Source organism: Hipposideros armiger, unplaced genomic scaffold (assembly GCF_001890085.2).
Source record: "Hipposideros armiger isolate ML-2016 unplaced genomic scaffold, ASM189008v1 scaffold_12, whole genome shotgun sequence".
NCBI classification, from domain to species: domain Eukaryota; kingdom Metazoa; phylum Chordata; class Mammalia; order Chiroptera; family Hipposideridae; genus Hipposideros; species Hipposideros armiger.
The window spans coordinates 4,537,064-4,544,232 of NW_017731362.1; positions in this window are offsets into that span (position 1 = coordinate 4,537,064).

Below are 7,169 nucleotides of genomic sequence, written 5' to 3' on the forward strand. Positions count from 1 at the left end.
AAGTTAGTAAGTAACGAGTGTTTGATTATAACAAAATACAAGAGTATTAGGTGACTGGATGAAACAAAGTAGTAGAGGAATCAAGAAGTAGATGACGGGGAGAAGGCAAGAGAACAGAAAAAGACATTGCACCAAAGATGAATAAGGGACAATTCAGAAAGTCAAAAAGGAATAAGAAGAAATTTTGCAAATTTTTGGATGAAAACAAGGGGAAGAGAATTAATGTATACAAGCTAGGATGTGAAGACAATAAGGGGAAATAAAATGCTAAGAAAGTATGGCAGAAAGAGAACAGAAGGAAAAGCGACACAGGGGTCAAGGTCCCCGAATTAATTAAGACTAAATGAAAAATACTTTCCAAATCTTCAATCTCTGATATGCTTTTAGTAACATTGCTTGTATGACTTCTCCGTGGCTTTTTTTTTTAATTCGAAATGATTCTCTAAGGGAAAGATATCCAATGTCCTGTTCATGCAAAACACTCCCAATGTTCTGCTCAAAGATCACTGTCATTTTTGGTGATTTATTCATAGTGGACACTGATTAAGAGTAGTTGTTTTGTTGTCTACAAGCACTATACCTTCTGATGGAGGGCAGCTCTCAGCCACCCCACTATCAATCACAATGCCCTGTCCTCCCCCTGGCCTGTAGGGTGAGCATGACTTGACCACTCATGATAGTCCTCCCTCACGGCCTACATAGCACAGTGAAAGGAGGGGGCACATGACCCTAAGCAAGAGTACCCCAGAATTCCTCAACCAGGCTCTCTTCCTCCAGGTCTAGAGCTAGGAGATCATGTGGTCTGCAGGTGCCACTGACCATCTTCTTCACCCCGAAAAGAGCTGTCCTGAGATGAAACCAATGTCAGGCAGCTGACATGACAGCCAGTGACGGAGAGCCCCAGAGACCACATCTGAACCTTAAAATCCAGCCATGCCTGGGTTTTCAGGTCACATAAGCAAATAAAATCCATTTTGGCTTTGAGCTGGGTTTACTTCCAACTAAAATCGCTCTGGCTGGTAAACTATTCAACGCTACTAAAAGAGAAGTTTGGTAAGTCGATGTGTTAGAACTATCATCCATGAATTATCCGGACCCTTCTCTTTATGTGCTACATTTTCACTGATATCATAACTTGAGGTAATGAGTTTCATAAATGCAAAACTAAATGTTTAAGATAGAAATTCATTTTCAATGACATATACTTATTTATTTCAAGATCTAACAAGAATCCCTACTGAACTAAGATTTGATGTTAGAAATTTCTACTATTCTTGCTGTTAAATACTTCACCATTTGCCCAGCTCACTTTTATCTTTCTAAAGAGTTCTATGCTTTTATGCATCTAGCCTCTTCATTGCCCTAATTACTTTATTTCTCCTGTTCTGAAAATCCTCTAGTTTCAGAGTGTATTTATCAAGAAGTAGAAACCCCAACCATACACACAGGATTCCTAGCCGGGACAATGCATGTTTTTGTATTAATGACCAAGGATAGACAAAACTTGTCTTCTTTATGTCCAGTCTCCCTCCGGTCTAGCATTTTGCTCACATTTCTGGCCACAGCAGCACATCAGGCCAAAGGAGGTAGACAGAGGGTCACCTTGGACACTTAGGAGTGGATAACACAGTTCTCCCTTGATTTCAATGAAGTTTGGAGTCATTATCTTGAAATCAAGACATAATTACATCATTCTTAAATTCTACAATTGGCTCCGTTGTACAAGATGTTTAATGCTAATGGCTGCTGGTTAAGGAGACCTCCAACTGAGGAGGGCTTAGCAGAGAAATGCAGGATGCCCAAAGCAGGAAGAAGCCAGGGACAAATTCCTGTCAGGTTCAAAAATCTGTATCAGCGCAAACCCAGACTGACATTACAACCCAGGCAGATGGGAGAGAACTGTTAAAGGGCAAAATTGACCAAAGGGCATTTTAGCACACTAAGGACTGAGGAAACAAGATATCAAAGGGAAATACCACTTAAAAAAAGTAAAGGGGTAGGTGTGTGAAGGAAAGGTTAAATCAACCACCCAAACTCCTTTTCCATCTACTCACACCTCCCACTGTCAATGAAACTCCACAGGAGTGACTCCCAAGGTCAGTCCTTGGTATTAAGTGTCTTTATTGGTTGGGCTCAGGTAGAACCATAACATACATTTTTAAAAACAAGAAACAACAACAAAAAACAAACTCTTCCCTCTGCCCTGGTGGGAAAGCACAACTCCGGTAAACTCTGAGTAAGCTGGGGAAGAAAAGAAGTTAATCACAAGGGGACTTTTGAGGGTGACAGAAAAGTTCTATATCTGGCTTGTGGTGGTGGTTACATGACAGAATATATCTGTCAAAACGCATCAAAGTGTACACTTGAAATGAGTGAATTGTATTACATGTAAATTATACCTCAGTAAAATTGATGAGAGAGAGAGAGAGAGAGAGAGAGAGAGAGAGAGAGAGAGAGAGAGAGATGCGCTGGAGGAAAGGGGGGAACAAACTCCCCAGGTAGACAAATGAAAAAAGTCTGGGAAGATCACCGTGGGACAGACGACATGCCCGTCCAGATGGCCTGGGAGGAGTGGGGTTGCCCACACAGTATTTTACCGAGGGCCAGACCTTATTCCATAGATCAGCCGGGAGTCTACACTTCTTTTACTTCATTAGGAACTGCCCAAAGTGGAGACAAAGAAATCCAAGTCTATCTTCTAATGGGCCACGTGCCCCTAGATTCTCCCGACGGAGCTAAAATCCATCATAAAATGCAAAACAGAGAAGCTAACTTACTTTCTGAAATAAGAGGGAAGGGGGTTCATCTCTCCTCTCCCACACTCTCCAATAGGAAAGTGAGCGTCCCCCCACAACCCTTTGAAGGTTGTAGTTAAATCCCTGGAACCCCATTCATAGACCTTCCTCCAGCGTTCCTCTGCTTTAAAAAGCTAAAAGCACCAGGGAGATTTAAACTGTTTATCTGACAGTAGCAATTCTCATTAGAATTAGAACCCCTTTGTCATCTTTTAGCCACTGGGAAATACACTGAACTTTCATGCTTCAAGAGACAGTAACAAATGTCAAGAGGAACTCGCGAGTGTTCTGCTTTGCTCCAGCGGTCTAAACAAGTAATTCTGAGTGGCCTCCAAGGTCCACAGAGTCAGGAAAAATTCATGATGTAATGGGAATTAACTTCCAGCTTCCAAAGCTAGAGCTCCTGGCATGAATTTACACTATTCCCTCTCCTCCCCATCCTCTTCCTAACCCATCACAGAGACCTGTGTCTCAGATGTGCCCCTTTCTGCCTGCGCCTCAGTCTACCAGACCTTCATTACTTCACATTTTGTTTCCTGCAACAGTCTCCGTGGCCTCCCAGCCCTCCTCTCTATTCCTCACCCTGTTCAACATGCCTGCAAATGTGCGCACTTGTTTAACCACTTCTTTACACCCTGCTTCATGCCTACGAGTGGACTAATCATCCCCAGCCATTATTTTCTGCCTCTTCTTTCTGCTGTTTAAGTATTTCTTCATTCATCCAATAAAGACTTAATCAGCACCTACTGTGTGTAAGACATTGTGCTAGGCTCTACAGGAGGTGAACAAAACTCTGATCAGCATTTCAGGGGGCTTCCAATACTGTGAGGGTGGCAGACATATACACAAGGAACTAATAAGATAGAAATGCATACAGGTCACTAAGAGAACTGGCTGTCAAGTAAAATTAGGATTGGTAAAGAAGAAGTAGAATGTAAAGAGACAAAGAAAAGGTTGCTGAGGTTTCCAACCTGAGGGACTAGGAGAATCGCAGTGCCATTAACAGGCCTGCGGACAGCGGACATCAGGAGGAAATAGGGATGTAAGGGGCATGACAGGAGACTTTGAGGAAAGTGAAAGTACTTGCCAAACCAAAAATCAGGGCACGTGATCAGAGATGAGATTGATGTCCTGCTTTAAGATATTGGAAGCAGCCTGAGAAATGTAATTGTGATACTAAAACATCAGAATTTCTAAGATTGATGGTTTAAAGGGACAACAGTATAGAATATAAAACTGAAACTATCACAGATAATATCTAGGCCATGTGGCTTGAGTAGGTGAGAAAGGGAGGTTACAGATATACAATCTACTGGCTAAAATGGCTGTTTTTATCTAAAAAAGTTTACATGACTCCCAAGCAGGGGTTTTTAAATCCATTTGCGGTTACAAAACTCAACATCTTGACACACCATGGATATTCCTAATGAAACAACCTCAGGTAATTTTGGCCATTCGACAGCATTTATGGTGCTATCCATGGTGTCTGGGAACCTCACGTGAGGAGGACTAGCATGCCATTTTATTGCTGCTGGTGATCCACCTCGGTCTAATTAATAAACTTTGCTCCATAAGTGCTGAATCCTTTGAAGTTGCTGAAAGCATCTATGGGTGATGTTATGATTCAGATATCCACTGGAAAGTCGAGACTAGCAAATATTGTCAAAATCAGAAGCAATGGGATATCACAGCCATCTTCAATTTTTTTGGGAACAAGCCAGGTGGGTCTAAAACCAAATCGACACACAACCCTATGAATATACTAAAACCATTGTACACTAAATTGGTGATTTGTATGGTATGTGAACTATATCTTGGTTAAGCCATTGTTTTAACCAAAATGTTAGTTTCCAGAAATGTCGTATCCTAGGAACCTAGCTATTGCCCTTAAAATGTTTATGCTGCTGGAAAAACTTACAAAATGAGAGCCCCTCTAAAGTACTATGACAAAACAATGATCATTTTAGCTAAAAAGAATAAACTGAATGGTCACTTGCCTTTCACCAAAATAAAAGCTGATCTGTATCACACATCAAAATCGGCCTTTAAGCTCCCGAATGACATTTTTTAAAAGGGCACTTCTCAGATTTTACCACTATGCTGAATACCATAATTATGGCATGTCACTAATACATCTTTCCTAGTTATGTACCCCAGAACTTCCTTTCCTATAATTCTCTGCAAGGGAAAAATCCTTGTGTTTATCCATTGATATTACTTCTAAGGATTTCTCTCTTCCTCCAATAATCACTACCCATGTATTTACCTCTACAATCATTCTAGCATTCCCCATGTTCCAGCCTGTTCCCTAACTTCTACTAATACCACACCAGCTATCTGCCTGCTGTAGAGTAACAGCAGATTATTTATGCCCTTGGAGATTCAAAATGGGTCAAAAATATAAGAAGCAGACTGTGAGCCCTTTGAGGGAAAGGAAATGTGTCTTGTTTATTGTTAGAACCTCTCAACCGTAAGCAGAGTACCTGGCACCCAGGAGGTGCTCAATATTCTTGCCCACCATTAAGCTAAAGCCCATTCACACACACTCACACACAAATTAGCCAGCAATAGTCAAGTGACCAGATTCTTCTTAGGCATAACTATTCAGGAGAAAACAGCTGAAGTTCAACCTCAGTATCGAAGTCCCAAGCAGTCTGTCTTCACAATGACTACAAGGTGACTTTTAAAACAGATTGTGATGAAGCTGTGACCGAAGCCCAAAACCTTATAACTTAAAAATCACAGTATCTTTTTTTTCTCTCACAAATTATCTTGGTGGAAAAAAGCCGATCCAAAACCCAAGAGCAATTTATTATCCAGTCAGTCTCTAGTGAACCCTCATACAATTAGGCAGCTCAAGGATGGACTTCATCCCAGTGAAAGGGAGAGGAGGGGCTATACAAAGTAACTAGTAATGTTTACAGATCTTTATCTCTCCATGTGACAACGACTGGCATTTCTTAGGCACTTTATTCATACGTTAGAGATCTACAATGCTTAAAGAAAATTGCCAGGTTTAGAGACATTCCAGTTGTGCAGTCTTTAAATCTGGGGCTGAAAAGAAAGGGGTCTCAGAATTGTTTCATGCAAACTTCTCATTTCATGGTTGAAAAAATTAATCACATACCTCATATTTGTAGAGAGAGTCACAGGTTACAAAAAGCTTTCCTATTTATTACTAAATTTAATCCAAGAGCCATGTAAAAGATGCAGGACAGGTATAATTAATCCACTTACAGACAGGAAACTGAAGCAGAGAGGTTAAGGACTTGCCCAAGGTCACACAGTAAGTGGAAAGGCCTGGGGCTAGAATCCAGTTCTTTTGTTGTGGGGTCCCGACCTCTTTTCTCTGTAACATGCTGCAACTTGAGTCCTGCCTGGGCTTACTTGGGTCACATTTGGACGTAATGATTCTAGAACCCTAAATGGGGATTCTTCTGCAAATGTGAGCTTGAAAAGTTAAGACAATTCTGTTAACTGTAATTAGGGGTAATTAATAGCTGGCAGAGCACCTACCTACACATGAGTTACAGTATAAAATGCCATGATTACACATATTCACAAAGGGCACCACATACTGCCCAAAACAAAATTTCAGAACAGTCTTCAAAGGGACAGTTCTCCAAAACATGCCATTCAGAGATTTCCAGAGAACACTGGTGTCAGTATTACAAAGAAAATGATGCCACTTCCCTTCAATTAAACCCAGAAGGAAAAGGCTCGTCCCAGCGAATGGTGAAGACGTGGAGCCTAACAAGGCTCTAAGGGATTACACGCAGGTTGCAAACTCGCAGCGACAAAAGAGCCTGGACCATCCCAGCCCGTGAATCAGCTCGCCTTTATCCGGCTGCACCATCCCCAGGGGCTCACCACCCCAGGGCAGCAATCTGAAACCGGGCAACTAAAGGTGACAAACGGCTGACGACCGTTTGCAGAATTCCACATAATGTCACAGGAAGGTTGGCTGGCGGCAGAAGTGGCACCGCATACCAACACAAGACGTTATTTTAAGCGCGCGTTCCCAAGGGAGGGACCATCTGATCCACCCGAGAAGCATCTCCCACCAGCCAGGATTTTTCCTGAAGCGAGCCAGACGGCCGGGCAATCCCGACCCAGGCCCACCCTACCCAGGTCCACACGGGACCCCTTCCCGGACACACGCTCTGCTCCCAGCCCAACAAGCCTGGCAGGGGCCACAGAGCCCCCCGAAGCCGGCCTCCCTCCGCCGCCTTCACCATCATCACCACCGCCCAAATGAGGAAGGCGCCTCTGCGGGCGACGGGCGGGCAGGGCCGGGGATTTGGAAACGCTCGGAAAGGGGGTGGTGCCGGCTGCCGGCCCTGCGCCCCCGCCCCCCACCCCCCGGCCTGACAG